Here is a 25,748-nt window from a genome sequence, read left to right on the forward strand (position 1 = left end):
TCATGGGATCAAGTGATACTCCTGCCTTGGCCTCCTAAAGTGTTGGGAACGCACCCAGCCTTGCCCTACGCTTTTAATTCAATGCTCATTTATGATAATACATGCAAAGCACTTAGAACACTGGAAGGCACACAGTGAGCATTGAAAAAATACTATTATTTCTGGCCGGGTGCAGTGGCTCACGCCTGTAATCCCAGCACTTTGGGAGGCTGAGGCAGGCGAATCACCTGAGCTCAGGAGTTTGAGACCAGCCTGACCAACATGGAGAAATCCCGTCTCTACTAAAAATACAAAATTAGCCAGGCGTGGTGGTGCATGCCTGTAATCCCAGCTACTGGGGAGGCTGAGGCAGCAGAATCGCTTGAACCCGGGAGGTGGAGGTTGTGGCGAGCCAAGACTGCGCCACTGCACTCCAGCCTGGGCAACAAGAGCGAAACTCTGTCTCAAAAACAAACAAACAAAACTATTATTTCTGTTATTCACAATAGTTCCAAGACGTCAATATTTTTGTCATTACCAATTTATAGGAGATAAAACTGAGGCTTAGAAGGCTTAAGTCATGTGCCCAGGGTTGCCCAGCTTGGAAGTATAGAGTAGGGAGCTGGACTCCCAGAGCTTAAGCCCTAAGCACTAAGCTTTACTGTCTTGCTAGAGCTGTTTTTTTTTTTTTTTTTAATGAAAAGCCCCTGAAGCCTCTTCTGCCCCTGGAGGATGAGGTTTAACTCCTCAGCATGCCCTATAAAGTCTTCCCCAAGCTAGGGACAGCCTCTTTTTCCTCACTTGCTTCTAGTCTTTATCTACCACGTATTCATATTCTGCATTCGTGTTGCCTGCCTATTCCCTGAAAAATCTATTATGATAGTAAGTACCACTTATTGCTATTACCATGTATGAGTTCTGGGTGCTTCCTGTATTTCATTCCAATTCTCTCTGTAACTTCTCCAAATGAGTATTATACTCATCTTGCAGATAAGTAAACTGAGACATAGAAAGATTAAAGAACTTGTTTATGGTCAGAGAGCTAATATGCATCAAAACTGGAGTTTGACCTCAGGCCTGTCTGATTTTAATGCTCGGTTCTTTCTCCTTTCTCCTTTATGCAAATTCCTCTCAAGTCACACTCTTTCACATCTGGCTCAAATGTCACCTAGTTCCTAAGGCATTTGTGACTTTGGTCACCCGTTTGCCTCCTCTTGCTCCACTGCTATCCATAGTTATGAACAGATCACTTGTTAAGAAAGAAGTGTTCTTGCCTAATTTCTATTCTAGGCCTTTCCAAGTGCATTCAACCTTTGCATTCAAAAAGCTAAACTAAGTATTTCTGGAACATTCCTACTGCAAGCCCTGGATCCAAACATTTAAATTGCGACTTTGTCCAAACAAAATGGCAAGTCTTTGACCAGACGGGGTTACGGCCTAATGGCACGAACAGAGGGCAAATGGAGAAGTTGCTGCCACTCGAGCACCACATGGACTTCAGAAGAACCTCTGGGGGATGTATGATTCCCAAGCTCCTGGGACATGGGTCATTCCTGAGGAATGAGCTAGCCAGCTCTCTAAACAAGAGGACAATGGAGGGTGGATTCTGTGGGCTGCCAGAAAGGCCATAATGGGCAATTTTTAAATTGATCGTGAAAAGCATTTTATTATTGGAATAGCTAACATTCTTGTTGATTATGCAGGGTAAAAGAAAAATACCCTAACATTTGAACATTTGGTACATGTTCAGCTCCTTCTGTATATCAAAAGTGAATATTAATGTACAATCTATACAAGTCTCTCGACTTGTCAGGAAGTGGTTCTGTAATTGCTTCCTGACAAGTTCTGGCAGCATTTGGTTGTCATCACTCAATCTTACTTGTATTTAAGATTATAAAATAAGTTAATTGTTTAACTAAAAAAATTCGCCTGCTCCCAAATGGACAAAAGATATAATCAAACAATTCGGGCCGGGCATGGTAGCTCACGCCTGCAAACTCAACACTTCGGGAGGCCGAGGTGGGAGGATCACTTGAGGCCAGGAGTTCGAGACCAGCCTGGCCAACATGGCAAAACCCCGTCTCTACTAAAAACACGAAAATTAGCTGGGCGTGGTGGCATGTGCCTATAATCCCAGCTACTGGGGAGGCTGAGGCACAAGAATCACTTGAACCCAGGAGGCGAAGGTTGCAGTGAGGTGAGATCATGCCACCGCACTCTAACCTGGGCGACAGAGTGAGACTCTGTCTCAAAACAAAACACAACAAAACAAAACAAAACCCAAAATTGATGTAGTAATAAACATATAAAAAGTTTAGCTTCACAAATAAAAAAGAGATGCAAAGTCAAACAATCATAAGAAATCTTTTTTTTTTTAACCTCCAAAATGACCAAAGATTTGTGTTTTTTAATGACAACGGTTATGCTCTAGTGATATGGAGAACTTGCTTACACTGTTGATGGGTACAGATAATTGTTCCAGAGCTTTGAAAAGGTTCAGAATATAGTAGTTCTGAATATAGAAACACTCTAAATATAGTAGATCCTCTTCCGAATTTATCTTAGTCAGAAGGTAAATGGTTTTACACAGATATATATATAATAGTATTATTTATAATAATACAGAATTGGAAACCTAAATACCCAATACAAATGAGAAGGTTAAACTAATTATGGCAATGGAATCTTATACAGGCATTCAAACTAGCTAATTCTTCTGAAGATTATTTAGTAAGTTTTTAAGAAGGCAGGATAAAAACTGATGTACTATAAAGAATGAGCCATACTTTAAACCTACACATTCACAGAAAAGAATAAGCGGGATGTGTAACATTAGATAATATTAACCTTGGTGCCATCATAATGATTATAGCACTGGCAGCTAGCCTCTGCCAGGTGTTGATCCCATTGAATCCTCACCACATCATTACGGGGGTCTTACTACTCCTGTTTTATAGATGAGGATGCTGAGCAGAGGAGGTGGGACTCAAACTCAGGTCTACCAAAGGCTAAGTAAGGTCTGAATCTCTGCCATGCTGCCTGGAGGGTTATTTTCTATTCAGTAACGATGTGTGCTTCCCAAATTCTCTGTAATCAGCATACTTTTATAATCAAGAAAAAAATAACTTTAAAAATGGGAATTAGGGCTAAGAAGGCCCTTTGAAGTTCTGTGTTCTGTCCCGTGACAGCCTGCGGTATGGTGGATAGTCCACCACTGAGTCTTCTTACTCTTCTCCTTGGCTGTGGGCTCCCTTCCTTCAATTTCCCTTCCCTTTCTCCTACTCTTTCCAGTGAAAATCATGGAGCTACTGGGCCTAGTGAGGGAGGGAAGCCCTTGCTGTTTGGAGGCACCATCCTGGGGTCAGTCTGGCCTGCTGGTTTTCTCCCTCCTGCCTGCCCTTAGGCTTTCTACCACCTCTTGGGAATAAGCCTGGTTCAAGGTCCTGGTTTAACAAAACAACACAGGGCATCCTGGGGTTAACTCTGGGCTTGGCCTTTCACAGTTCTATGATTAAATTGCATTTTTCAGTGGTTCTGCCTTTAAACTCAAACCCCTTTAAAGAGAAATTTAAGGAGAGCAAAACATAGGAAACAGTGCCAAATGCCAGTAACATATTTTAGTCGTTTGGGGAATGGGCAGCTTTAGAAACCACAAATTCCCACTTATGCAAGGGCTACTTGAGCTTTTTTTCTTTATTGCTTAGTGACAGAAACCTGGCTCTTAGACCATGGTCAGAGTTGCTCTCTCTTGTTTTCTCTTCTCTCTCTCTCTGAAAACAGTTATAAAAGGCCTGGGTTGGCCGGATGCAGTGGCTCACGCCTGTAATCACAGCATTTTGGGAGGCCGAGGCAGGTGGATCACCTGAGGTCAGGAGTTCGAGACCAGCCTCACCAACATGGTGAAACCCTTGTCTCTACTAAAAATACAAAAATTAGCCGGGCATGGTCATGGGTGCCTGTAATCGCAGTTACCTAGGAGGCTGAGACAGGAGAATCTCTTGAACATGGGGGGCAGAGGTTGCAGTGAGCCCAGATCGCATCACTGCACTCCAGCCTGGGCGACAAGAGCTAAACTCCATCTCAAAAAAAAAAAAAAAAAAAAAAAAAAAAAAAAGGCCTGGGTTATCACAATGGGAGTTGGTTAATCCTATAGTGTAATCAAATAGTAAAAGTCATTGTCTACTGATGATGTTGTTTATTCAGACTAAAAGGCAGACTACGTCTATGTCTAAGTACCTGTTATACAAGCTAGATAAGCTTGGTCATACTGAACTACATATTCTCAGCCAGTAATTATAGTTTTTATTTATTATTTTTTCTTTTTTCCCGATATTCTTGTGCCTCAGCCTCCTGAGTAGTTGGGATTACAGGTGCCTGCCACCATGCCTAGCTAACTTTTATACTTTAGTAGAGACAGGGTTTCACCACGTTGCCCAGGCTGGTTTTGAACTCCTAACCTGAAGTGATCCACCCACCTTGGCCTCCCAAAGTGTTGAGATTACAGGCATGAGCTACTGTGCCTGGCTGAACTACACATTCTCAACTTAGGAGGCTCCACACCTGTGACGTTACCATTGGTTGGCAAGGCTTTGGTACCATGTGCTCAGCTGAGTGTTCTGTCTCCTTCCCCCTAAAAGAAGTGGCTGAAAGGGGAAGATGAGATGAGAATATTGTTTTGTGACTATACTTTCCAAAACCATGGCTGGTGCAATACGAAACTGAAAGAATTTCAGATAGCTCTTTTCTGTGGCCTTAGATTTGTTCTGACTACCAGGGACTAGGCATCAAAACATCAGAGTCCAAAGGTGAGGTTCTTCTTCTCAAGCTCCTGCCATTACAGTTAGATTAAGGTATAGCCCAGGCGGCCCCAGCACACAAACTGGTAAACTGCATTAAATCACCACCAAATAATTGGAAATAAGGTGCTAGTGAGCTCAGGTTTTCACATATGTTCCTTAAATTACTGGCAAAAGAGAACTAGTCTCACTTGAGAATAAGAAGATAGCAGTGAAAGTGTTTAAACATTTCTTTATATAGTGAGCATTCAGCATTTTGGTGGTGAGCATGTGTAAGGTGTAGAGTGCAAATATAAACCAGAGAAGCAGCCCTGGAGTGAGGCAGCTGACTGTCATCTGAGTCAGCAGTCAACTAACATGGGTCCAGGCGACTGGTTTTATTACATAAATGTTAAAATGGACTGATTCAGTAAAAATTGTGAAGAAAAAACTAGAGAAAATAACTACATAAAAGATGGAAAAAGATATAAAAATCCTCAGCAAAATACTATCAAACTAAATGCATCCGCATATAAAAAGAATTATACACTATGACCAACTGGGATTTGTCCTGGTAAAGCAAGGTTAGTTTAACATCTGAAAATCAAACAATGTAACAGACCATATTAATAAAGATCATCTCAATAGACACAGAAAAAGCATTTGACAAAATCTAATATCCTTCTTTGATAAAAACACTCAACAGGCCAGGTGTGATGGCTTATGCCTGTAATCCCAGCACTCTGGGAGGCCGAGGTGGGAGGATTGCTTGAGCTCAGGAGTTCGAGACCACCCTGGGCAACACAGCGAGACCCTGTCCCCACCCCCCTCAAAAAAAAAAAAACACTCAACAAACTAGGAATAGAAATGAACTTCCTTATCTGATACAGGATATCTGAAAAACTCACAGTTAACATCCCACTTAATGGTGAAAGACTCAATTTTTTTCCTAGGAAGATCAGGAACTAGATACGACGTCTGCTCTCACCACATCTATTCAATATTTTACTGGAAGTTCTAGCCAGGGCGATCATGCAAGAAACAGAAACAAAAAAAACTCCAGAGTGGAAAGGAAGAAGTAAAACTATCTCTAGTCTCAGATGACAAGCTCTGGTATACAGTAAAGTGGGAAACATTTTGATGATACAAAAGTTAGGAAAAAAAAAACTTTTAAATATATTTGGAACAAGATTTTGTAACTATATCCATGTATATTGCTTCTACTCTTGAAGAGACTAAATGGCTAACCCTGTCCAGCTCAGAGTTATGGAAAAGCTTATTAAGGAATCTCATTCCAAATAAGTCAAAAAGTTAGTGTTACTGTCAGAGCATGTAATACATTCTTCATTTTCAACATAAAGATGATGTATATATATTTTATTAATAGAAAATCAGTTTCTCTTCCCCTATCTACTAAATATATTGAATACTATTTAAATATGTATTGAAAATATGTTTAAAGGGTGTCAAAGTGCAGGATGTCAAATGACCAGCCTTCCTGGGTGCCCACATAGTTCAGTCTGGCCCTGCCTACTCCCAAGGGAACAGACGATATTGGTCTGATAGGCCTGTTCCAGGTCCCTTTGGAGTGGACCATGAAAGGCTCCATATGAACACGGGGCCTAGAGTAAGATCAGAAACAAGCCATCATCATGTGCTGCTGAAACTGGGTTCCTTGGGTAGATGAAGCTGAGAACCTGCCTGTCTCTCTATGAAAATCCTTTGAGGCACAAGGAAAGTCATGGAAGGGATAGGGCCATTCAGACACCACAGAGTTAGTCAAATAAAAGCTGCACACCAGCTAGTCATATCCACTGAATCTACGGAGCGACCTGGTGGTGTGGGAATGCTTTGGTTTGAAAGCTCTGACTAGTTTCTACTCTCTGGAGGCAGTGATCCTGTTGCTCTGGGTTTACTGGCGTATGTTGGCCTTGGCTTTGACAGATCTTCCCTGACTAACTCAGACAATTACATATCCTGACAAACTGCCTTAAAGCTTCCTGGAGTTCTTGAACTTTGCTTCTTGTTTGTGTTTCAGCCCTGCTCTTCTAACTCTAGCTTGCTTGACATGGGGCGTTTTGGGCCTTTTGCAAATCTGTCGGCACCTCCAAATGATGTCTTTCTAGACCAATTCTGAAATCCCATGTAAAATAATGTGTTCATCAAAGCAGGAAAGAAAGAAGCGGATGGAGAAAAGATAGTTTTTAAAAATTTTCTTAAATATGTGCAAGATTTTGTAGCTTCTCTATTCTCCTAAATCCCAGTAACATTAAAGAAAAATAAAAACAAAAACCAATGACTGTTTAGGTTTTTCTCAACTGTGCTATGAACTTTCCATTTTGGAAGAGTGTATGAAATAGACACATCTTAGTAAGTACTGTGTAAGTATTCCAGTGGATTGATTGCTCACAATAATTAGTTATCTCAGATACTTAAAAATGATTTTATTAATAATTAGGATTGGCCGGGCGCGGTGGCTCAAGCCTGTAATCCCAGCACTTTGGGAGGCCGAGACCGGCGGATCACGAGGTCAGGAGATCGAGACCATCCTGGCTAACCCAGTGAAACCCCGTCTCTACTAAAAAATACAAAAAACTAGCCGGGCGAGGCGGCGGGCGCCTGTAGTCCCAGCTACTCGGGAGGCTGAGGCAGGAGAATGGCGTGAACCCGGGAGGCGGAGCTTGCAGTGAGCTGAGATCCGGCCACTGCACTCCAGCCTGGGCGACAGACCGAGACTCCGTCTCAAAAACAAAACAAAACAAAACAAAACAAAAAAAATAATAATAATTAGAATTGCAGTTCTGATGGGAAAATGATAAACCTAGGGTAGTAGATATAAGAGAGTTTCATAAGCAGGAACTCTTTAACAATTTCCCTGAAGAAAATGCTTGAGTATACTTTAGAAAGAAAGATTAGCGTGAGTCCATATCATCCTTCCTGAAATATTCAAGAATGCTTAGGCAACTGGGAGGAATCATATCTGAGCAGAGAGTGACTGAACAGTGGCACCCCAATTTTTTGTCTTCTAGATCAGCATAATTTTTTTTAAGTTTCCAATTTTAAATTGGCCAAGTAAAGATGCTAAAAACAAAACAAAAGCTACCATATATTTTCACCATTATTTCACAAAAAAGGGGATTTTAACACCAAAAAAAGTGGAAACAGTATAATTTTTAAAAACAGGAATATTTTAAACTAAATACATGTGATATTATTAAAATTTGGTGAAAACTCCATCCCAGATGAGCCCCAAGCCCACAGAGGGAAATGGAGAATCTTTGTAATAAGAGCCCAGGGGATCAAAACAAGGACAAAGAAATAACCTATAGATTAAAGGCCATTAAAAGTAACTGAAAGACAAAGTCATTGCATAGAAGTGAATTTCAAAACAGAAGAAGCAGGACAGTGCTTACAACACTGTCAAGGTGTAAACACCTTTACAGGTATTGTCACAACTGCATTCCACCTGTGTTATTTATTTAATGCTTTATTTAAATTGAGTCATTTACTTTTAAAAGTTTATTTAAAATGAAAGCCTTATAGAAATACCATAAATGGGAAGCCAGTATCCCTTGCCATAAAATGAAGCTAACACAGATGCTGGAAGGCCCTGAGCCTGCAGCCAACTCTCTGTTGAAAAGGGAGATCAGCAGGTGTTAGGGGTTCCAGTCACACCAGCACCAGAATGAAACTTTCTGTTTGATTTAACCTGAAGGGCAGAAAGACAATTGAAGGGGTAATTTTCTGTGCCTAAGGTTTTCATCTACCAAGTGGGGAAAATAATACCCACCTCATAGATTCACTGTGAAGATCAAATGAGTACAGTATATACAGTAAAACCTTTAGAACAGTAAATAGCACATATTAAGAGCTGAAAAATGTTAGTTATTATTCTCACTATCCCACACTTTGGGAAACACCAAATTAGGATACTTGTCTACGCCTATGTTAGACTGTATCAGGCATACAGTAATACAGCAACACATTTCTGGAAAGAACATATGGCTAGGGAATAAGAATGACAATTCTTTTGCTGATGTAAATTTAAATGAATAACTTACAACAAATGCATCTAAGGCAATTTACTGTTCATTTTGCTCATGTTTCCTTCCATGCCTCATTTACTTGACCAACAGCAAGTCTGAATGATATATTATTGCCTTTAGGGCATAGTACGCGATGCATTTGACACAAAAATGTCACACCACAGAGAAAGGATTTTAGGATCTTAACTGTAAGTCACTATTTAGGTAAACAAGGCTGCCCAAATATATTAGCTGTTAAATTATGAAATCAATGTCTCATCTATTTGAAGCAAACAATAGAATTAACATAGGATTTAATTGTCAGAGTGGCTACACATGTTATAATTTAATTCATGTTATGAAATACAGTAAGGGAGGATTTACTCATCAGTAAACAACCAAATAAATATGCTAACATCAAAAAGCAGTAGTTCTAGGGGGCTCCAAAGATGGATTAGTTGGTCCTGAACAAGAAAGACATATACTAACATATCTAAGCTGTTGCCTTTCATGTGTCTCATCCCTTTTGTCCCTGGAATTATATTTAGTACACAGAGAACAACAGCACTGCCAGGGCAGTCAAGTAGAAAGAGAGGGCATTAATTTAGTAGAAGCTGGTCAAGGTTAGGGCAGGAGATAGTGGACAAGTAAATATTTGGCTTATTGAACTACAAGATAAGGTTATATTGGAAATTTATGGCAATCTCTAGACCCTATATTGGGCCTATGTTGATGGTGGTCTCATTCAGAAAGATCTGGATTATAAAAATATCTGTCTTTCTTAGTCCCTGTCCATTCATTGTAGGACAGTTTCTTCCAGCTCTGCAACAGGCTTCTTGGTAACATCTTTACTACTTCCCTTTTCTCTCCACTCAGTTCTGGCTCTTCCTTCCTCCAGCATCTCAAGGTGTTCCTTTTTCTGCTGTTCCTTTTTGATGTCATGATCCTCCATTTTTCTCCAGACCTCTTCATTGCTAGGCTGCTTCTCCTCTGAGTGGGTGAAGTTACTATCCTTGCTTGCTCTGTTTTTTCAGGCAGGACCCTCAGCTTTTCTACTGAATTGTGCATCACACACTAACTATTCTTTCTTGATGAATGTTGTCTGCCTTTTCCTGCTTTTCTACACACACACACACACACACACACAGACACACAAACACACTTGGATAATTCCTTCACTCTAGTTCTTTTTTTCTTTTTTCTTTGAGACAGAATCTTGCTCTCTCGCCCAGGCTGGAGTGCAGTGGCGTGATCTCGGCTCACTGCAACCTCCGCCTCCTGGGTTCAAGTGATTCTCCCACCTCAGACTCCTGAGTAACTGGGATTATAAGCGCCCGCCACCAAACCCAGGTAATTTTTGTATTTTTAGTGGAGACAGGGTTTCACCATGTTGGTCAGGTTGGTCTCGAACTCCTGACCTCGTGATCTGCCTGCCTCGGCCTCCCAAAGTGCTGGGATTACAGGCATGAGCCACCGCGCCAGTGCCTTCACTCTACTTCTATTACGTTTATAAGTAATAAAATGTTCCAGACTCTGACATGAATTACAGTCTACTCCCCTTACTTGGTAGGCCACATTGTACCTGTTCCCTAGGACCTATTTCTCTTAGAGGCTTCGGTACTTGAGGATACCAAAAAGTGCAGAATAAACTCAGAGGCAATGCAATAAACTCTTTTCCCTGTCTGTTACTGTGTTTGCACTGGTCTGGGTACCAAATCAAAATGAGTACCCAGGAGTGGAGCTCCCTAAACTTAACTAGTATTAGCGGTGGCTCCAGCTTTTAGTGAGTTCCACACTCTACCTATAAATGGCCTCTATGTTCTGGGGTAAATCAACTTTTTTGGATCTGTCCAATTACTTTATGGTGATCTGAATGGGTCATTTATGAAAGTAAGAAGTGTCCTAGAAATGTCACTTTGTCACCAAAATAGGGAGAAAAATCTCCCCATACATTCAGGAGGAGCTTGCAGTATGCTTGGCACTGTTGCACATGCTGGGGATGTAGGTGAACAAGCCAGACAAGGCCTTGCTATGGTGGGGCCATGACTTCCTATTGAAAGGCCAAGGAAAATGATTGCAGTCAACCCTGGTCAAGGAAATCAGGTTAAAAACACCTTAGAGAGGAGGAGAGGACCATTTCTTTGGCAGATAGGCCACTATGTTAACAAAGCTCCACCTCCCTCAACTAGGATACACATTTAAGAGCAGGCAGAAGGTTTTTTTCAACATACACACACACACACACACACACACACCCCTAACCAAACCCAAAAGATAATGGGAATCATGTGTTCTGCTCTCATGTGCAAACCTATAATTTATGGAAAGATGGGAAAGAGAAAGTCCCTTAGGAGGCCTAGCCAAGTTCTGTGGTGAAAATTCAAGTGTACTCAAAGCTCAAAGCTCAGACTGGAAGAGGTGGGGGTGGAAAGGAGCAAGAAGCCACAGCAAAAATAACATGTCTTGGGGGCAGTCAGCTCTCTCCTTTCTCCCCATTTCCAATGCCATTCCTGGGCCAAGTTGCTTTCCTCCCTTCTTCCTGCCACCCTCAGCCCTCCTACATTCACACATTTTCCCTCTTATTATTCATTCTTTTTTTTTTTTTTTGAGACAGAATCTCGCTCTGTCGCCCATGCTGGAATGCAGTGGTACGATCTCAGCTCACTGCAACCTCCGTCTCCCGGGTTCAAGCGATTCTCCTGTCTTAGCCTCTCGAGTAGCTGGGACTACAGGCGCCCACCACCACACCTGGCTAATTTTTTGTATTTTTAGTAGAGATGGGGTTTCGCCATATTGCCCAGGCTGGTTTAGAACTTCCAAGCTCAGACAATCTGCCCGCCTCGCCTCCCAAAGTGCTGAGATTACAGGTGTGAGCCACCGCGCCCTGCCTATTCATTCATTTTTTAAGAATTGCAAATTGGCTTTAGTGCTCATAATTCCTGTCACGAGGTGATGTCAGAAGAATAAATTATAGGGCATCCTAGAAAACAGGTAGTTAACATCAAATGAGAATGTGTGTTAATAAAACAAAATGGAGTTACCAGAAATTTTCAAATTATGGAAAGGAAATGGTTTCCTTAAATACATGACTGTGAATAATATATATTAGTAACTTAATACTAAAGAATAGAGCTGGGCGCAGTGGCTCACGCCTATAATCCCACCACTTTGGGAGGCCGAGGTGGGTGGATTACTTGAGGTCAGGAGTTGGAGACCAACCTGGCCAACATGGCCCCATCTCTACTAAAAATAAAAAAATTAGCTGGATGTGATGGCGTGCACCTGTAGTCCTAGCTGCTTGGGAGGCTGAGGCATGAGAATTGTTTGAACCTGGATGGCGGAGGTTGCAGTGAGCCAAGATGGCACCACTGCCCTCCAGCCTGGGTGACAGAATGAGACTTGGTCTCAAAAAATAAAAAAACGAAAAAGCAAGAATATACTATAAGACCTGACAATAGAAAAGGCCATCATTTAAGGGCTCAGTTGCTAGCAATATCATCTCTGATACTGAGTTTCAGTGTATATCATGATGGCTACATATTATTTTTGCTTCTTCTATTGGGCCATTGTCACTTAGCTTTATAGTGTTGCTTTTGGAGGATATGATCACCAAAGCAAATCAACTACTATTTTCATTGTATTTTTTAAAAAATGCCAGCATAAGTAATTCTTGCTAGGCCATTTGAAAAAGCATTTTTATTACACTTTATTATTGGCTAATAAACTTTAATAAAATTTTAATACATATTTTATTAGTTTTCCTATCAGTAATGTGAAATAAATTATTATCCATGTCAGAGATGGAAAAATTGAGGTCACCGAAACTAAAAAAGATTAGTAGTGGTGGTGGATATGAAATAAATGTCAAATTGCTCATGTAAGAAATACCCTTTGTAACATTTGAGATAGTTTCTAACATCACTCAAGGTGTTCTTGCTATCCAGGGATAGTTTTAACTGCTGGTCAGAATGCAAACCGGAGAGAAAGAATCTGTGGTCATGGGGGTGTGATAAAGCCTCATTACAGCTGTAAATCAAGTGACTCTTGTTAAGGGACTTTGAATTGCAGCCCTCATAGGGCATTCACTATATGCCAAACACTCTTCTAAGCATTGTACATATTTGTAACTCACTTAACCTCACAACCTTGGGAGGTAGGTAGTTTATCCTCATTTTGCAGAAAAGGAAACTGAGGCATGATAAGTTTAAATAAATTTCTCAAGGTCACACAGCAGGTAAGGGGTGCTGGCAAGATACAAACTCAAGCTGTCTGGCTCCAGACTCTCTGCCCACAACTATTATGCTAAACTGCTTTTCAGAGGCCATGCTGAAGTTAACCAATAGACCAGGGTTATTTAAAGATTTACTTGAAAGTCAATTGTTTACTTGAACTCGGGACCAAGCAGTCCTAAAGAAAAAAACCAAAGAGGTTTTCAGTTCGCAAATGCTCACTTACGCAATAACACAGTTTGAGTGAACAGACAGCCCCCTTTGAGCTCATTCTTACCCTCACCACCTCTTCCTATAACTGATTCATTCATTCACCCCATATTTATGAGGCACTTTTTCTTGCCCAGGCACTGCTCCTGGGATTGGGGTCCAGGATGGATAAGATCAAGACTTGCTTCCAAGGCTGAATCTTTCATTTATGGATTATTTTTAAAGGCTCTTGCAAGCACGCCTGAGAACGAAGTAACTCAGGTGACATTTTATTTGGGGAAGGCATAACACAGTCCTGGCAAGAAACATAAAACTGTACCCTCTTAGACTCCCTGGCCTTGAAACTGAGGACACCCTTCAAGGTGAGCTCCTCCAGAGCCTGGGTATGAGGGGCTGGTGATTTTCTCCTAACTGTATTCCTCTCCTCTCAGTTCAGAGGACTCTCAGCACACTCCCACCTAGAATGTGTGTCTTCTCTTCTACTTTCTTTTCAAATTCACTGCCTCACAGTACATTGTACCTAGCACTTAACAGATACTGAAAAGGCTGTGAAATAGACTCCATAAGTCATGCAGTGCCAGTACTTTCCTGCGGTGCTCATAATCATTTTTGTAAAGGGGATGATATTCTTTTTCTTATTGTGGTAAATGTACACAGCATACCATTTTAGGTGCATCATAATCATTTTTGATTGGTTACATTTCACAGATTGCATTTTAAAATACTATAGCTTCTCCTCCACTGTTAACCATTTCATGGGTAATAAAATTGCAGTTGAGACAATAAGCTGGTTTTCCTAACCAGCACGGCTGGCCATATCAGTTTCTCAGAAAGACTTCAACTTCTCTCCTACGCTGAGGTGATTCAATCCTGTGGACCGCTTCCCTCTCCACCCTTGACAGATTCAGAAGCTAACTCCAAGGTCCGAAGTTTGCCTCCCTCATCCGAGGCAGCTGAATCAACTTCTCTCGCCACCCCTTTCATTATCCCATTCCATCCACCCCACTGCCATCGGTGGGGTGGAGACTCACTGCTTAAAGTGTGCTGAAGAAAAACCCAGAAGCAAGAAACTAGAATAACTTGCTCCTGTTAACAAAACAAACCAGAAAACACAGTAGGGGCCAAGACCTCACAGTCGCCGAGTTCCAAATCCTTCCTTATCCCAAGGAGACAGACTGCCTGCCTCGCTATTCTAAGCTCAGGCAATGTGGCTTAAGCAAACTCATAGAAGGAATTCAAGCCTCAAGATCCATTTTCAGCCTCCCCCAGCTACCCATGTGCCTTTTTATCCTTACTCCATCTTGCCCAGACAAACGTGAAAGCCTGTGTAAAGACCACTGCATGTCTCACTTTGAAAGGGCTTGAATACCCTCACGAACTAACTCCTGGCTCCAATCTTTGGTCTCATGGAGACAGAGAAAGCAGCAGCCAGTTGGAAAACAAAAAAAGGGTTGTTATCTCTATGTTAAATTAAACTCAGATTTACTTAATATCCCAGCCAACTTATGCCACAACTATTTTGGCCCTTTCTGCCACCCCAAAGCCTTTTGTGGCCAAAATGTACCATTGTGCTGCTGTTTGACACTGCGTGCCAGCAGGCCTCTGGGCCAAAGCCAAGGAACACCCTTCCTTCTTTGGGTTTTGGGGGAGCAGGGGAGGGCTGCTAATTCCTTTTGTGACCACTGACTAAAAGCTGAGTGGTCAACAATTTGTTAAATTATACACACACCTAAAATGTCAGCTGCATCAGAGATTTTTGCTATCTTTCGCGTGGCTGAAGAGAACCTTCAGGCTGATGGCAATTTTAGAAGTTGGGTTTTTTAACCATAAACTGGGGGATGGATGCTAGCAGAACTCCAGACACGCGGGATCCTGGGTAGCAAAGACTCATCTTTGATAAATGTATATGTCAATAATTCAAACCAATGGAAGGGGATAGGAATTAAAATTAGTCACAGTTATAAATACGTACACATACACATGCATGAGAGAGAGAGACAGAGAGAGCAGCTCTACCTCAAAAGTCCTTTTTGGAATCATGCCAGCTCTAAATACAAAACCACACACTGACACGGGTCAGTCAAAGCTACAGATACAGAATGTGCTAACCTGAAAATTTTGAAAAGCAAAACAAAACAAAAACAAAAAGCAAGGCCAGGTGCAGTGGCTCATATCTGTAATTCCAGTACTTTGGGAGGCCGAGGTGGGAGGATCACTTGAGCTCAGGAGTTCGAGACCAGCCTGGGAAAAATAGCAAGACCTTGTCTCTACTAAAAATAAAAAAATTTAGCTGGGTGTGGTGGCGCACACCTGTAGTTTCAGCTACATGAGAGACTGAGGTGGGAGGATTGCTTGAGCCTGGGAAGTCGAGGCTGCAGTGAGCTGGGATCATGCACTGCATTCCAGCCTGGGTGACAGAAAGAGTCCTGGTCTTTTTTTTTTTTTTTTTTTTTTGAGACGGAGTCTCGCGCTGTCACCCAGGCTGGAGTGCAGTGGCCGGATCTCAGCTCACTGCAAGCTCCGCCTCCCGGGTTCACGCCATTCTCCTGCCTCCGCCTCCCGAGTAGCTGGGACTACAGGCGTCCGCCACCTCGGCCGGCTAGTTTTTTTTTTGTATTTTTTAGTAGAGACGGGGTTTCACCGTGTTAACCAGGATGGTCTCGATCTCCTGACCTCGTGATCCGCCCGTCTCGGCCTCCCAAAGTGCTGGGATTACAGGCTTGAGCCACCGCGCCCGGCCCAGAGTCCTGGTCTTAAAAATAAACAAACAAAAAAGCAAAAAGCAAATTTGCAGCATCATAAATCCATATCTAATTAGGCTGCATTCCCTTGTGGACTGCAATATATTCTGTGGGTTATCCAGTTCCTTTGTTCTAGCATCTTGCTGTTTTTGATGACTACAGGTCATTGGTGTAGACAGAAGGAAATATTTTGACCACCATGGCACCAGTTAAAACTGACCTGTAAATAATTTTAGGGGTTACAGTCTCTTTGGGGGAAACTGGGCAGGAAGCTGGGCCTGACCGATAAAATCCCAATATCTACAGAGTCTCTCCAAGCACTGGGTTTTTTGCTATGCATGGTGCTGCCACTCCAGGGCTAATGATGGGTGCATTTGCCCTTTCCTTTCCCCCGCTTTGCCCTATTATTCCTGCCTTCCACCCAGTGGAAAGACATGGTAGTTTCAGAAATGGTGGTGGTTAGGGTGAGGGGTTTGCTTTGCTGCCAGGTAGATTTGATAGCAGTTTACCTCCAGAAATAGAGAATGTGCGTGCTGGGAGAAAACAGTCCAATTTAGTGGTTCAGAGTGTGTGCCTATTTCTCTAACGAAGGGAGTCCTTCCACTGCAGGAGCAACTGTGCAGCTGGAAGTATTCATTCTTCTTTCTTTTAAAAAGTTTGAAACATTTCACACAAAATTGAACAAAAATAACAAAACAGGACTTGTGCTAGAACAGGATGGGTTTGAATCCCAGCTCCTCCACTTTAGCTGGATGACTTTGTGCAAGTAAATCTCATTGGTGAAATGTGGATAATAATAGTACCTGTTAATATAGGTATATTATATAGGGCTATTGTGTGGATTAAATGAGATAATCCATGTAGATTTAGGACAGGGTCTGGCCTAAAGTAAGCACTCAATAATAAAAGTGAGTAACATTTTTTGAGCATATGATAAAAGGGAGCTATTATTAATCTAATTATTTAGTACAACCTTCTCATTTTACAAAGAAAGACTTTAAGCAGCAGAGGTATTTTGTGACTTGCTAAAGGATAAACTGTTGCTGTCATCCTGGGTCGTGGGTTTTCTGACCTCTCCCTCTCTCCTCTTGGCTAAGTGCTACAAAATGAGAGTGAAGCAGGCAGGCCCCTTGCCTTCCAAGAGACTGCACCATACCAAGCCAGGGGTGGAGCACACAGGCCGAGGATCCTGCCCCTTTCAGCATATCTGCCTGTCTGCCAGATGATCAGTCCCTGTCCCCAGCAGGCAGTAGGCAGAGAAAAGAGAAAAAGGTGAAACTCAAATCAGTAGTTTTATTACCCGTGATTGCCTAGCCTACTTTCTCTCTGTGCCCTTGACCTCTGCTCTAACCAAGAATCCTTTCACAGTCTCTTTCCCCTGATTTCCTTTGTTGTTCAGCTCTAAAGCTTCCCTTATGGTGCCCCATTCCCTTAATGTCCCTTATAGCCCAAGTTCTTAAATAGTTCCACCTCTTGCAAACCTCAGCGGCAATGGGCTCTCTGCTGTTAGCCCAAACACAAATGCCAACTCACAGTTCACCAGATAACCTGATTGGTGCTGCTCGTCTTAGGAGGAAACCCACTAGGTGGCATATTATCTTCTGCACATTTTTATTGGCCAACTTTTGTTTGCTGGGCATTATTTTAACGGCCACTGAATTGTAAGGTATTAAGATGACAATTTGTCTTTAAGGAAAATATAAAATCAATATATTTAACTTGTTTTAATAAGCTGTCCTTCAGATCATATTTGTCAAAATGCTTAAAGCTGCTATTTCCTGACAAAAAGTTGAAATAGTTGACCTTTGGCCAATGGAAATCCAGCCATTTGTCAGTTAGAACTGAAGGTGCTGAGCTGACACTCAGCGGCCTGGCTCGCATTCTAGGTTCCTTGCTGCACCCAGAAGCCTGGATACTTTGTGCAAACTGGCTGGGAGGTCCCCGAAAGCAGATACATGCAGAAAGACTTCCACAATTTCATCACTTCTCGAGGTCTATGAAAGCACAGAACAAGGGCCCTAGAGCTGGAAGGGGCTGTAAAGATTGTTTAATCCAATCCTCTTACTTCATGAATGAAGAAACTGAAGACTTGAGAAGTAAAGTAATACAGTTTCCATCCAAATACATGCCTGTGGTCCTCTTCCTGGGAAACGATATAGTTGCAAGGCCAAAGTCAGAATAAAAAGTGACCCAAATGGGCTATACTGTATGAAATTGTCATTTACAGATGCCATACATCTTTAACAGAGGTTAACAGGATGGAAAATAATCCCTACCAGGGTTAAGTTAAAAATTCATTTTTTAAAAAGAAAGAAACTCAGCCTTTACAAAGTGATGAGAAATGATAGGGATTGGGATATTTTCAGAGGTAAGCTGTGCCTCCACTTCTGACTAAGACTTAATGGAACAAATGCATTCAGGGAGATGCATGGAATTTAAACACAATTCAACATCAGTTAATTCTAAGAGTAAAGGCCCTTCAGTCCAGCTCCCTTCCACCTCAATGTTATAGGAAGCTAGAAAGCCAATTACATTCACAGCAGGGCCTCTCCCCTACTGCAAGGGAAGAATGTACTGCAAATTCTATGTGTGCTTTACAAGCTAGTAAAACTATAATTGCAGGTGGGAAGGAACATGGCGTCTCTTTGTTTCTGCCAACATTTCAGTCTGGTGAGCTCTCTCTGCAGCTGCAGAAAGAGTGTGGACTCCATGGTTTTCTTTAAGCACAAAAATGTGTACTCCAGGATTCTACAAAATTTACAGAAAGACTGCTTTCTGTTAAAATTGAAAAGATGTCTGTGCATAGCCCACCAAAAGGTCATGCATTCTTCCAAGAAACAAGTGCTGAAGGTGCTTCCCTTTTTCAGCAAGCCAAAACCCACCTTCGGGTGCAAGCTCTGAAGACCTCTCTCAGCAAGAGCAAAGACAGGTGGCAAGGTTCAGAGGGTAGGTACTACCACTCACTCAAGTGCAGGACTAGGGACAATACCCTGGCTCAAGAGGGAAGGGGCTGTCTAGGTGCAATTCCCCTGTGGAGCCACTGGGGAGGTCTGGTCTAGGACCATCCTGGAGGCAAGAGGAAATGAGGCTTTTCTGCGTCCCCTACCAAGGTAATGCTCCATATGGTGATTGTATAGCTGCAGCTATAGCAGGTGTCTATGGCCTAGATTCCCCTACAGAACATGAGGGGCAAAACTGGGACGCAGCAAGCATTACTTTTGTGGTGATGGTTGTCGTCTAGTGTCCACAGATGCAGTGTCTTGATGACGCCGAAGAAAGCTCCCAGGAGTCATTTATACAAGGCCCACACCTCACAACAACACTAATAGCAATACTCTACCCCTAGTAAAGCGCCTATCCCCTAAGCCCTTAAGTGACAGGCAAAGTTCTAAGTGCTCTATGCATACTAACTCTAAGGCCTCACAACAACTATTATCCTCACTTCAGAGATGAAGTGCTTAAGGCACAAAGAGAAGTGACTTGCCCAAGGTCACCTAGTGTGTCTGGGGTGAGTTGGCATTTGAACATGGGCAGGTGGCCTCCAAAGCTCCAGTGTGCGACCGCTGCAGTGGCCAGCACCTCTGCAATGCCCAATGTCGGATATCATCATCCCTTTGGAGACCTTTGCTCCAGGCAGAAACTCCATCCCATGTTCACCTCACACTGGCGTGCTGGCCTCCTAAAAGCTCCTGACAGCCATCTTAATTTTGATTTCTATTTAATTTTCCACCTCACAAAGCAATGCCAGGGAGAGGGAGTCTGGTGATACCTTTAGAATATGATTTATCAACCAACAGCTTAAGGGAATGCAGGGCTTCCTTGCTGCCACCTGACCTTTGTCTTCGGCCTTCCTAATGTTTGCATTGCTGCCCTGACCTTGCAAAGTGACCTGGAATAGCTTGGCTGTTTCCTTGTGTGTGTCCACTTTCAGAGCCCAGCTGTCAGCCTGTGCAAGTCTGTCAATTAGTATCTCAAGGGTTTGGGATGGGGTCTGCCGCCTTTTGAGGAGCACAATCTAACACTAACCTCCAAATTCCTTCTCGTAATTGAGCATTCATTAGTTTGACGGAACAAAAGCAGGCATTCTCTATTATAAAGCAGAGGTCAAAACTGGTGGCTGTGTTTTGTTTGGCCTGCAGAGTGTTTAAATATTGAGAAATTTCACATAAAAATACAGATTTCCGGCTTCTCTTGGAAAACGGGAAGAGCAGACAACTCTGGGGCTACTGAGTAACAGCTGCTGCCTTCAGATATGGAAGCTCTCTCTGGTTCATCTGCCCAACTTGAGTCTCCCCTTGGGCCTGCTTCAGGCACAGATGCCATTTGCCTGGTCTCTGCAGGAATCCCAGTCAACATAGCTCTGTTCTAGAGCCAGAATTCCCTCCTTTAAAACGTGAGATGGGCCAGGCGTGCTGGCTCACGCCTGTAATCCCAGCACTTGGGAAGTTTGAGGCGGGCAAATCCCTTGCCCAGGAGTTCGAGATCAGCCTGGGCAACATGGCAAAACCCTGTCTCTACCAAAAAACCCCACAAAAATTAGCCAGGCATGGTGGTGCAAGCCTGTAGTCCCAGCTATTCAGGGGACTGAGGTGAGAGGATTGCTTGAGTCCAGGAATTCAAGGCCAGCCTGGGCAACATAGGGAGACCCCCATCTCTACAAAACATTTAAAAAATCAGCCGTGGCGTGGTGGCGCATGCCTGTGGTTTCAGCTACCTGAGAGGCTGAGATGGGAGGATTGCTCGGGCTCAGGAAGTCAAAACTGGAGCCAGCCATGATCATGCCCCTGCACTCCAGCCTGGGCAGCAGAGTGAGACCCTGTCTCAAAAAAATAAATAAAATAAAATTCCAGGAGCAAATGTGTTGATGGTCCACTAGGCTTTAGCCAGAAGTTCAAATAAAAGCCAAACAACAATATGAAAAGCTGCCCCCATCAGCCTTCTCTGTTTCCCCACAAGGACGGGTGTAATGTTGTTCAAAAGCTGCAAGTTCCAAATATGGAAGGAATTGCAGGCCACTATCACATGGAGACAATGATGTCCGCTAAGACACATGTGGCAATGCTGTCTTCTGAGGCTGCCATGCATCCTGGTTACATTTCTGAATTGGGTGAAGTGCTGGAAACCTCCTCAGCCCTAAAACACCTGAATAGATAGTGCCTTCTGGTTATCCCTCTGGTCCCTTGAAGACCAACTATGGGTGTGGTGGGATGGCTAGTCCAAGGCATCAAGGGATGAAATCCCACTGGACATCACCAAGTGGAACAGAATCATGAGCAGCTTTGACTATAAGTTCCTGGCACACGGACAGAGTGCAGGAATTTGACCATAATCAGTAAGAATCACCAGTCCGTTTCTGAGAAAATGTGCCCTTTCAATGTCAGGGGAAACATGGCTCCTGATACATAGTACATGCTTAATAAATATTTGCTGAATGAATAAATGAATAGGGCGAAAACACCCAGTGAGGGGCTTGATGACAGAGTCGGGCTCATATTTCAGGTGCACAGGTGGGATGGAAAGATTTAAAACTCAGTTCCTCGTTCTTTGCACCTCAAGGCACATCCCAGAATCTTTCATTTCTGAGGGAAGTGAAGCAATACCGTTTTACTCATCCTATGAATATTTCATTGAGACAATTTATCAGAATAATCCTGAAGCATGCGGACAATGTTAAGAAATGTCACAGTTGGCCGGGCGCGGTGGCTCATACTGTAATCCCAGCACTTTGGGAGGCCAAGGTGGGTGGACCACAAGGTCAAGAGATCAAGACCATCCTGGCCAATATGGTAAAACCCTATATCTACTAAAAATACAAAAAAAATTAGCTGGGCTTGGTGCCTCGTGCCTGTAATCTCAGCTATTCAGGAGGCCAAGGCAGGAGAATCGCTTGAACCTGGAAGGCGGAGGTTGCAGTGAGCCAGGATTACGCCACTGCGCTCCAGCCTGGCAACAGAGTGAGATTCCATCTCAAAAAAAAAAAAAAAAAGTCACAGTTGGTAGTAAAAATTTTCTTCAGCTTGCCCCCATGGAAGAAACACTGTAGATCAGATCATTAGAATGGTTTAAGGCTACCAAGGCCTCAAAGTTCTCCTCTTAGTCCTCTCTCTTTGCCTTATGATTATGGGCCAAAATTTTAACTTATAGCCTCTAAGAAGCCTTCCCTGATGGCCAAGTTACTGGGTGTTCTGGTTACTATTACTGCAAAACAAATTACTCCAAAACGTAGTGGTGAAAAAAAACCAACCAACAAAAACCTAGTGGTGCAAAACAATCATTTATTATGGGCTCACACATTTTGTCGGTCAGGACTCCAGGAAGGACACTATGGAGATGGTTTGTTTCTGCTCCATAGTATCTGCAGCCTCATCTATAGGCTCAGGTGAGAAGACTTGAAGGCTAGAGCAGCTGGAATCATGTGGGGTTGTCTCCACTCATCTCTCTGGTGGCTGATGATTGCTGTCAGCTAGAACCACCACCATGAGGCCTGCTCATGTGGTTCTTCTATGAGGGCTCATCTGACTTCCTTACAACATGGCCACTGGGTTGCCATGAGTGAGCATCTCCAGAAAGCACCAGGTTGGACCTATATTACCTTTTATGACTTGGCTTTGGAAATCACATGGCATCACTTCCATAGTCACAGGCCTGCCCAAATTTGGGGAGAAGGAACACAGATCCCACCACTGAATAGGAGGAGCAACAGAGTCACAGTGTAAAAAAGACATGTGGGATGGAAGATACTGTTGCGGCTATCTTTGCAAAATACAATCTGCCACATACTTGGTCAGATGTATTCCCCAAGTACCCTAGGTTCAACTCCCCTGACTTAATGCCTCTCTGCCTCTCTCATCAGACTGTGAGCTCAGTGAGGGAAGGGACTGTGGCTTAATCACCTTTGCCTCCTCTGTGGCTAGCTCAATGATTAGCACACAGAAAGCATTCAATCAATACACACTTGTTGAATCAAACTGAATAGAAATGAAGAACCAGAAAGACTACTGGGTCCCTTTCACAATGGCTGTTGGTGGCATAGGTTTCTACCACTGGCGAGACCGACGCTAACCTTACTCTATATCTTTAAGTAAATGTTCTTTGAAAACAGGCCCTCACTTTGTCAGTATTATGATTGCTCTTTTAAAATATGAAACAACAAAAACCCAACAACAACAGCACTCAGATGGCTGCATGCCAAAGGACTCCCAGGAGAGTAATTTCAGCGCTGACTAAACACCATCCAATTCCACAGCTGCAGCCTCAACCGGTATTGTGTTGTCTCTACCTGAGGGGCTAGAGTTGGCTCCTGGAATCCTTATCTCAACTGAGCTCCTTCTCACCTGGGCAACAGGGCTCTCTATCCACCACTCACAACGCACAGTTATCTTTCTGATCTGGCTTCCACAAAAGGTAGTGACTTTGTCCTTAGCTCTGCACATTTTCTGCCACAGCCCATGCCGAGCTCCCCCGATCCTTCAATCATCTGTGGAATTTGGCTGCGGCGCCTGGGTCTGCAGAACAGAAAAGTCAGCTTGCATAGAGAACAATCTGCACCAGCACCTTGCTAATCACCTGCTTTAACCCACTCAGCTAACTGGTTCCATCATCAAAACATCAGAAAACTAGTAGTTATGCTCAGCAGGTAGTAAAGATGTCAAGACTGAAAGTGAGGAGTCAGAAGACCCAGCTCCAGTCCTGGCACCTAGCAGCAGTTGTCACTCTTCCCTTTCCCCTCCCTGTACAACGTGAAACACCCTGGGAGACTGAGTGTGAGGCATGAACTGTTCGGCACCCACTCAAGATACACCTGCTCTCCTGAGGAACAGGGCTTTTCCATTTGCTCCGCTGCCTGCCTATCAAAACTTCAAAGAATAACACTCAATCCCTTCCTCCGCCCCAGCAAGATCTTAGCCTGTGCATTCATTTTTTGAAAACCCACTTGTTTAAAAGGCATAATTTGCTCCCCAAATAACTTACGGTCCTCTTTCCTAGCTCATTAATTGGTTGGGAGAGCTGTGGCTAAAATAGCTAACAGAGATTTAGTGATGTTTTAATGGAGGCCTCGCTCCCGTCTCGCCCCAGATTACGTTCAGGGGTTTCTGAAGGCAGTGCCGGCTGCAGCGGACACAGGCACAGGCCATGGAACAACACAAGCGAGCTGTCACGCTTTGTTTTTCTGCTTGTTAAATCCGAATGCTCCTAATTAGTTATCCTGGCCGCTAATGCCTGGGTGGACAATGGTGTAGGGATCAGGGCTGCTGAGAAGCTATGAATACAAGTTCCTTGGGCTCCTGAGGCTTGGGACTGGTGACTCGGTTGTGGGTACTGAGGCGCTGTGTTCCTGTGGGCTGTGGATTCAAAGATGTCAACCCCTGTGTGAATAAAGGTCATCACCTGTTACTTCTTTGGTGAAAGGGCAGCTGTGCTGGGTGCCCACTTAGGCGTGGCCTTTGTCTGCTGACTCTGTGAAGAGCGTCCATAGAGAAAAACGTTCTCTGATTATGGGTTTGCTTGGTGGGTCAGGGCCATGCAAAATAACTCACATCACTTCCTTGAAGAATTCAGTAAAGCATGTTGTTTAAAAGTGGCCTTGAAATGTCTTAAACATTGCCTTTTTGTGATCTTACCAGCTAGAAAACAGTTGAGGTAAGACCACCGTTTGATTTATTTCTTCAGGGGCCAATTCTAACAAATGTTGAGGTCACACGGATGACAATTCCTAAGCTCTGTGGGTATGCTGGACTAGCAAAAAAGTTAACCGAAGAGTTAACTGTTCTGGATATGGAGTGAGTGTTCAGAAAGTTTGCAACACGAAACAACTCACTATTATTCTGACATAAGCAGATATTTTTATTTTGTTTTAGAATTCTGTGCATTGTTATATTTCATAGTCAGCATTTCTAATTTTGTTTTGTTTAGCGACTGCTGTTAAATTAACCAGTTTGCTTTGCTTTTTAGGGGAGAGAGAACCAGTGAGTTCACGATACCGTATGTATGAACATATGTACATATACACCTTTGTCACCCATCCATCCACCCATCCATCCATCCATCCATCCACTGGACATTTCTATGTTGCATAAGTTACATCAGTTGCTGAGTGTAAGTGTTTATTGCTTTAGTATTAAACAGTTTAGGCAGTGCTAGGCAATTCCAGAAAGGTAGTGTACATCTGGTCACTCCTCTCTCTTTTCACAGCTCTTGAGTGCTGTGGGTCCTCCCACCTGGCATCCTTCCCACTTCACAACTCTTTAGTAAGCACTCCAAATTCCAGACTTTCCTGTCCTTTTTCTTTCATAAAACTTATCTGTTGAAATGTCTCCCCACCCTCAATATCATGCCATGTTTTCAAATGAATTTCTGCCAAAATAATAATTTATTTTTCTTGGGTAATATATTTCCTATTAACTACAATCTAAATGCCTTCACCTAAAGGTAGGGTCTCATTTGGAAATGTAGGGCCCAGGGAAGGTGAATAATGAGAAAATTAGCTCCTTAGGTTGTCTCACAAGAGGGGTGTGTGTGTGCGGGGGTGAGGTGGTGGGCAGTGGAGGGAGTAGGGTGGAGGGCCTACTCTAACCAGCCACCTCACCCATGGGATCATCCAGTATCCTTTCTCATGAATCGCCACAAATAGAATCATTCAATGCTTAACTTACATATGCCCCCAAAGGTGAGTAATACCAGAAGAGCTAGTCATTAATATACATTTTAGGTTTTGTCACAAGAGCACAGGTAGCCAAAATTTAGAAGTCAAATCTGACCTTTTCTTTCAGCAAATAGAAGGAACTTTAG

General features: G+C 43.0%; 1 protein-coding gene across 7 annotated transcripts in view; it reads right to left on the reverse strand.

Moving 5' to 3' along the window:
* PLEKHM3 (pleckstrin homology domain containing M3) overlaps positions 1-25,748 on the reverse strand; it is a 208,203-nt gene that overhangs the window by 54,643 nt on the left and 127,812 nt on the right. The window lies entirely within an intron of this gene.

This window comes from Macaca fascicularis, chromosome 12 (genome assembly GCF_037993035.2).
Source record: "Macaca fascicularis isolate 582-1 chromosome 12, T2T-MFA8v1.1".
NCBI lineage: Eukaryota > Metazoa > Chordata > Mammalia > Primates > Cercopithecidae > Macaca > Macaca fascicularis.